This window comes from Myodes glareolus, chromosome 23 (genome assembly GCF_982192425.1).
Source record: "Myodes glareolus chromosome 23, mMyoGla1.1, whole genome shotgun sequence".
In the NCBI taxonomy this organism is placed as follows: Eukaryota; Metazoa; Chordata; class Mammalia; order Rodentia; family Cricetidae; genus Myodes; species Myodes glareolus.
In genome coordinates this window covers 36,621,241-36,629,633 of record NC_142048.1, presented here as the reverse complement: position 1 = coordinate 36,629,633, position 8,393 = coordinate 36,621,241, and the positions used below count along the sequence as shown (strand labels likewise).

The window sequence follows — 8,393 nt, the reverse complement described above, 5'->3', positions numbered from 1 at the left end:
GATGCTCAAAGGGACTCACCAAACTCAATGACAAGGTAGGGACAGCACCGTGAGTCACTTGAGGGTCACATGCCTAGGTCAGCCTTATTTAAAATGGGGCAGTGAGGAGGATAGGAGGTGAAAAATAGAGAGGATTTCATTGTTTTGCTTTGTTTCTTTGAGGCCTCCCAAGCTGCCCTTGAACTTGTAATCCCTTTGCTTCTGTGTTCAAGTGCTAGTACTATATATAGGTGTGTGCCATCATGCCTAAGAATTTAATTTTTAGCTTCTGGAGCTTTAAAAATTGTCACACCAGGGACCTACAAGGTGGTTTGTGGGGAAAGGTTCCTGCCACCAAGCCTGCCAGCAGAAGTTCATTTCCTACAACCTACACTGTGAAAGGAGAGAACCAGCTCCGACAAGTTGTCTTCTGACCTCCACACAGGGGCAGTACGTGTGCACATGCATGCACACACAGAGACATGCATGAAGGCACACACACAGAGACTTATGCACACACAGACATACACACACACCATAAATAAATGTAAAAAAGCCAGGCATAGTGATATATACCCTTATTCCCACCATTTTGGAGGCAGAGACAGAAGGATCTTTAAGAGTTTGAGACCAGTCTGGTCTACATAGCCCGTTCCAGGATAGCCAGGACTGCATAGAAAGGCCCTGTCTCAAAAAGTACCAAACACATAAAGTGAAAAAAAAACAAACAGAAAATTTTTAAAAATTATTTCTCCCAAAACTGAATATGTCAGGTGAACCATTTAAATGTTCTGAGATCTGTGGCTATGAGAAGAACATTGGTTTGAATTACAGTCTGGTAAGTAACCACCAACTCAGCCAAAGAACTTGGCTTGCATAGAATTTTTATATTTAGGAATATCTCTAAATTCTTTTAATGTAGGCCACACTTCTGGTAGCAGGACATGGAAGCAGGAAGCTTTTGCTCTTTGCTTGTTTGCCCTCACTCTACCATGGCAAAGACATTCTCCCACTGGTATCAGAGACTACTTCTTGGGGGACATTGACAGAAGGCTAGCTAAGACATAGCATTAGTCATGGCATCAGTAAATGTTCCTGGAGCAGACAGGCCATGTCCCTTGTATCCTTCCCTCGTTTCTGCACACACTCCTGAATCCTCACCAAGTCAGCGTGCGGGACACTGATTGCCTTTGTGTGGTTTCATTCGAAGTTTTCAAGCAGACATAACTAATTTAGAGATCCTTAACTTAACCTAGTGATGGTTCCTTAGCTCCAAGTCCATCATCACCAGTGATGGGTGTTTTATTCAAACAGTTCCATAAGCAGAAAGCTGGCGAACACTGTGTTCAGTTCTTACAGACAAGTTCACATCTACTTTTTCATTCCATGTGAAGATTTCATAGAAAACGAAGCCACGGTTTTGAGTTGTTTTTTCTTTTTCTTGTAGGTTTTTGTGTGCTTCTTTTCTTTCCTAAACTTGCAACTGACTGCGTCAAATAACTAAGGTGTGAATCTGGCGATTTCAGTCTCCATGTTCCAGCTTCTTAGATCTGCCTCTGTAAGTGGAGATTTGAAATGAGTGTATAGTCGAGGCTTGAAGCTTTCGACTTTTAGACAATGGAACCGGGCTTATGGTGAGATTCCGCAACTAGGCAGGATGAGCAGGCTCACGAGGTGCCGCGTCGGATGCTGCAGCTCATAACCTCCTCTTCCGGGACTGCAGAAAGGACATCACATCCCAGGGTGGCTCAGTGTGCAGCAGGAGGATAGAGTGTCCTATTGCTCGTTTTGATGACTAGTGAGCCTTCTGGTACTGATGCAGAAGAGAGCTGAACTAAAACCAAGTCAAGAAAATCACCGGGTTAGGTAGGGGCTGCTGAAAGGAGATGCTAACCCTCTGCTATGAAGTGTCCCTACCTAGAAAAGATCAGCGAGGTGCAGTTTTTTTTTGCTCCCCCCTTTTTGGGTGTCATCTGTTGGGAGTAGAGTTCTGAAGTGTTACTTTGTATTCTTTTGATATCATAGATTTTACTACCAGGTGATAATAATAAATGCAGTGAAATTGCTTTGGTCAAAAGCTAATGTCCTTGTATGAAAGGTGAGGCCAAACCGTATGTTTCTACCAACTTGGAGGGTGGGTTAAGTCTCCATGGCTTGTTTCCTATAAGGTTTTAGAGGAAGTACAGATGCACTTCTGAGACTTTGGAGCTTAAGTCTGCTGTGCTGGATTAGCTGGTAAAAGATGCCGCCCAACCTGGAGGATCTCGAGAAGGTACACTGCTTATCTCTAATAGCTTCAGAGTCACTCTTTCTACCAAGAGAACAAAAACTGCCTAAGTAAAAACACCACACACTTCCTGAGTGAGATCAGTCAATGTTCTCCTTCCCTAAGAGGCAAACAAAACTGGGGCCAGGGGGTAGAATGGAGCTGGGGAGAGGAAGGTGTTTGGAGATGGTAATATGTAATCTAAGAGCCCCATGGATAAGAAGTGCTTATCTCTGTGGCACTCAATTTATACACTTAGTGTCAGATAACCCAGAGCAGTGAGGACAATTAAGGTGGAGGAGTCATCGTGACCCCAGGCACACCTGGTCTGGTCACACGGTGTCTTTGCAAAGACAGCAGAAAGCAAGAAGAGGGTCCTAGGCAGACCAGGAGTCCAGGACTGGGCTGTAACGTTTGCAGTGAGTACTGCAAGAGGAGAAGTCAGGTCAGGGTCCTGGTGGGAAAGTTTAATAAATGGGTTATTTACAGTAGTGTGAGCGGAGTGTAGGAAAACCTCAACGGCACTGATTTTTTGATGGCAGCAGCAGTGTAGAGCTATTTCTATAGGTAGCATTAAAGATCAGAGGAAAGAGAAAGAAGGGGTGGCAGTAAGGGGGAGAGAGGAAGAGGTGGGGGGGAGACAAAGGGATGGCAATCTCTTGGGATCTGGGGCTTTCCGGAGGGTGAGACAGCCAACCTGAGAGGACCCATTAAGAGGAAGTTATTAGTTTACCAACTTTACCCACCTCCAGCCTTCAAAACCTTGTTTGAAACATTCACAGACCAAACCTTCCTGGAAACCAGGGAGACTATTGATGAGGCCTATAAATCGTTGATGTGCCAAGACAGAGAGACAGGTGGGAAAGGGGAAAATGGATGGAGAAGAACAAACAGGAAACCTATAACATAAGGTGATTTTCCAAACAGGTGTATGTACTCACTGGGAATGATTAGCATACAGGTGAGAGGTAAAACTGTAGAAACAAATGAAGTCACAGGAGAGAAGATTCAAGAGAAGTCACTGAGCTACAAAGAACACTAAGAGCTGGGGAAGAGGCTGTCACGTGACAAGGGAGACCGAAAAGTGAAAGCTAAAGACCTGAGAGAAACAGGATCCTATGGTGTCATTGGGCAGAATCAGGAGACCATTTCTAAGCAAGACAGCTATACAACATGGTGGTCGTCCAAAAATTTAATCCGGGTAGGGGTGGCACACACCTTTAATCCCAGCATTTGGGAGGCAGAGGTTGGCAGAATTCTGAGTCCTAGGTCAAGACTGACCTATAGAACGAGTTCCGGGACAGCCAGTGAAACACAGAGAGACTCTGTCTTGGGAAAAAAAAAAGAATTCAAAATTAAAATTGCTATATAGCTGAGCAAGGAACCGAAGACAAGGTCTTCAAGAGATGTGAGAATACTCCTGGCCACATAGGCGATATTCGTCATTGCAAAAATGAAGAAGCAGCTACCTAATGCCCATCAATGGATGGTGGCTAAACATGATAAATTCATAAAATTTAATATACACACAATCTCATTCGCACACACACATTAGAATACTACTCATCCTTAAAAAGGAGGGAGACTGTGAACTTCGTTACACCTTCAGTGAAACATGAGATGGATTAAGTGAAATACAACAGCCAAATAGGTAAGAACTATGTGATTTCCCTCATCTGACATTCCTAACATGATGCCCTTACATGAGCCAATGAACAATGGTGGTAGTCAGGGGCTGGAGGAGAAGTGAAAAGGAACTTGGTGGGTCAGGAAGCTCTGTGCTGTAAGAAGAAAAGAATCCTGGGGACTGGCTGCATGAGAGGTGGTGACTATACTTAGTACCACTGAACCACACACCAAGTGTCTTAGTCTTTGTTCTATTGCTGCGAAGAGACACCAGGACCATGGCAACTTACAGAAGAAAGCATTTAATTGGGGGCTTGCTTACTGTTTCAGAGGGTGAGTTCCTGATCATCATGGTGGAGGGCACGGCAACAAACAGGCAGGCAGGCATGAGCAGTCGCTGAGAGCATCCATTAGATCTGCTAGCTGCAGGCAGAGAGAGCGAGACTGGGCCTGATTTGGACTTATGAAACCTCAAAGCACAACCCCCCCCATGATACATCTCTTCCAATAAGGTCACGCCCACTCCAACAAGGCTATACCTCCTAATCCTTCCAAAACTGTTCCACCAACTGGGAACTCAACATTCAAATGTATGAGCCTATTGGGGTCATTCTCATTCAAGCTGCTACACTAAGGATGGGTCATGGCAGTCAGTCTTACCAAGTGTGGGGGTGCAGAGCTGTCATCCCGGCTCTCAGAAGGGTGGCACAGATGTTTTGTGAGTTCGAGATCATGCTGAGCTTCACAGCAAGAGCCTGTCTCAGCAATTCCAAACAGAAGAAGTAATAGCTACATAAAAAGGTGAATTGTAGGGACTGCAGAGATGACTCAGGAGTTAGATCACTGCTGCTCTTCTAGAGGACCCAGGTTTGATTCCCAGCTACCCACATGGCAGCTCATAACTTGTCTGTAACTCCAGTTGCAGGGGATCTGACAGCCCTCACACAGACATATGCAGGCCAAACAGCAATGCACATAAAAATAAATAAATCGGGACTGGAGAGATGACTCAGCGGTTAAGAGCATTGCCTGCTCTTCCAAAGGTCCTGAATTCAATTCCCAGCAACCACATGGTGGCTTACAAGCATCTGTAATGAGATCTGGTGCCCTCTTCTGGCCTGCTGGCATACACACAGACAGAATGTTGTATACATAATAGATAAATATTTTTAAAAAAACAAAACAAAAATTCAAATAAGCATTATTTTAAAAAATGATAAATAAATGAATAAATAAATAAATCGCCGGGCGGTGCTGTCACACGCCTTTAATCCCAGCACTCGGGAGGCAGAGGAAGGCAGATCTCTGTGAGGTCGAGACCAGCCTGGTCTTCAAGAGCTAATTCCAGGACTGGCTCCAAAGCAACACAGAGAAATCTTGTCTTGATAAACATATATATATATATATATATATATATATATATATATATATATATATATATATATTGTTTTTAAAAAGGTAAGATTTATGTAAAGTATTTTATCACAATTAAATACAAAATTGTATGTCTTTCTATTACTTTTTATAATAACAATGAATGACATCATTTTATATCAATGAATATATTTCTGTGTTAATACTTTGATAACTATATAATGTTGTGTTTCATTATTGCTTAATTTATTTGACTCAGTTGCCACTTTTCTTGAAATTGTATGCTTCTTACAGATCTACCAACATGAACAATTGAAATGACCATAGCCCTTAGCTAGATCTTTGCCAATTGCACAATTATGTCCTTGGAATAAATCACTAGCCTGGAATTTCTGGGTCAAGGGGAACTGCGTCAGGAATGAAGTAGAGCGAGAAATGAAATTGCAAAACTCAAACCTGAGCATCAAGCAGCAGACGCTAGAGAACCTGAGCTGATATATTACAAGTGCTTTATAAAATGTTTCTGGCTGGTGAAGGGAAATGGTATTTATTTCTTGGCACATGTGTTGTATTAATGGCAATTAGAACCTGCTAGGCAGAGAAACGCCATTGCCCATACTATGCTCATGATCATAGACAGCCAGTTAAACAAGTATCTTGGTTAGGGCTTCTATTGCTGTCAAGAGACACCATGACCAAGGCAACTCTTAAAAAGAAACCATTTAATTAGGGTGACTTACAGTTCAGAGGTTCAGCCCATTGTCATCACGACAGGGAACGTGGCAGCAGGCAGGCAGACATGGTGCTGGAGAAGTAGCTGAGAGTCCTACATCTTGTAGGCAAGAGGAAGGAGACTGCGACACTAAGCAAAGCTGAAGCAAAGGCCTCAAAATCCTCCTCCACAGCGACACACTTTCTGCAACAAACCATACCTACTCCAACAAAGCCACACTTCCTACCAGTGCCACTCCCTGTGAGATTAGAGGGGCCAACTACATTCAAACTACCACAATAATTTATTCTCGTATTCCTCAAGGCAGCTCAAGAAGAGAGAATGATAAGTCAACCGCTTCTGTGTAATGTTTGCAAACACAGTGGAGGTATGACCAAGGGGTGCTTGGGAGCAAGAAGTCAGCTCAACAATGAGAGGAGGGTTCTCAACAGGATGGCCTGATTGTTAGGGACTTGAGTTTTGGATAAATCAGAGTGATTTAGACCATAGCAGTGGATGGTATCCAAAGCATACTGTCTCCTGAGATCTTCTGGAGTCCTCTTCCACTGGAAACAAGAGATGAGGTTAGTAACCAACAGAAAATGGCAGAGATAATGGTGTGGAAATTCTGAAGCTGGATGATAGAGAGCAAAACATCAGCCATCTTGCTTTTCAGGGATCATAGCAGGTTACCACATCGAAAAGATAGTCTGGCAGCCCTGAGGTCTTCCAAGCGCAGACCTCACAAACAGCCACAAGAATAAATCAACTTAGAATTGGATTCTGTAGCCTCAGTGAAGGACCACAGGCCAGGCCTTTACTGTAAGGAATCTCAGGTATAGTAAATAAATGCAGGGTTTTGTTCCTGTTTGGTTTTCACCACTGAAATGTTCGAGGGTTGCGTGCTCCTCTGCAACTGTTAATTTAACACCCTATATCCTAAACATACGTGAATGTCTACCAGAACGAGCCTGAAAAGAGAGAAATGTCTGGGAAGATCCTAGAAAAGGCTCCGTGTGAGAACTGGCACAAGCTGGTTCTGAAGAGAACAGCCATGCCAGGCAATGCTTACCTCCCTATCCACAGAACAGACTGGATTCATGTATGAGGTGGCCTAGGTAAGAAGGTGAACATTTGGGAACAGTAGATTGTAGAGAAAGCGTGGGCAGGGGATGTACCCTCCGAGAGAAGAAGATAAAGAAGCACACAGAAGTCCAGGAAACAATGGGCAAGAACTAAGAAAACCAAGGAGAATATGCAAGCTCACATGCTAAATCAGGGGCTATGAAGATGGTTCAGTGGTTAAGCGCGTGTCATACAAACATAAGGACTTCAGCTCAGATCCGTGGTACCCACACAAAAAGCCAGGCATTGTGGTGTGCACCTGGATTCCTAGTGCTGGAGAGGCCAAGACTGGGGAATCCCTGAAGTTTCCTGGCCAGCTGGTCTTGCCAAATCTGCGAGCTTCAGATTCTGTGAGAGACTGTCATAAAACAAACAGAATGAAACATAACAGCCACCACAAAAATTCACAAAGCACAGAGTGATAGGGAAAGATAGTTGATACAGACCTCTGATCGCTAAGTGCTTGCTGCAAGTACATATACCCACATACAACCACACGCTCACACACATACACACACACACCCTCACAACATACACTCTCTCACCCCCCTCTCTCTCACACACACAGGACTATTAGTTTCTTTTCTTTTTTATGACAAAGTCTTACAATTTCTCCATTTGACCTCAAACTCTGGATCTTCCTTCTTCAGCCTCCCAAATGCTGGGATGAGAAAACCATATTAATACTCCAAATTAAAGCAAGCTATTCATAGAAAGGTATGACAATCTATCTTCAGATTTTTAAAAAATGTACATGACATGATTTACCAATTCAGAAATACATTTCACCCTGTAGGTTGTATACAAAGATAAAACTGCTTTAAAAAAAAAAAAAGAAGAAGGGGCTGGAGAGATGGCTCAGCGGTTAAGAGCATTGTCTGCTCTTCCAAAGGTCCTGAGTTCAATTCCCAGCAGCCACATGATGGCTCACAACCATCTGTAATAAGGTTTGGTGCCCTCTTCTGGCCTTCAAGCATACATACAGACAGAATATTATATACATAATAAATAAATAAATAAATATTTAAAAAAAATAAAAGATAATTAGACTAAATGGTCCTGTGTTGTTCTCAAATGAAGGAACACCTCCAGAGCTGAGGAGGGTCTTTGGTCTCCTGTCATTTCAGGAACGAGCAACACTGATGTGCCACTGATGACAACAAGCAGCCACATCGAGGAGGAGGAGGAAGACAAACAGGAAGAGGAGGGTGACAAAGGGAGAGGAGGAGCCCTCTACCCTGCCGTGCTGAGTATCAAACTCCAGGCTGGGATAGCCTCAGCCCCTTATTAAACTTTTATTTGGAAACACAG

The 8,393-nt window shown here is 43.4% G+C and overlaps 1 long non-coding RNA gene across 1 annotated transcript; it reads right to left on the bottom strand.

The window, feature by feature from the left end:
* Positions 1-544: 544 nt before the first annotated feature.
* LOC125414523 (uncharacterized) lies at positions 545-5,008 on the bottom strand. Its single transcript, XR_014998487.2, has 3 exons — positions 4,532-5,008; positions 4,194-4,294; positions 545-1,813 (listed from the first exon to the last, which is right to left on the bottom strand). It is a non-coding gene; the product is annotated as an uncharacterized LOC125414523 (long non-coding RNA).
* Between the last annotated feature and the right edge of the window lie 3,385 nt (positions 5,009-8,393).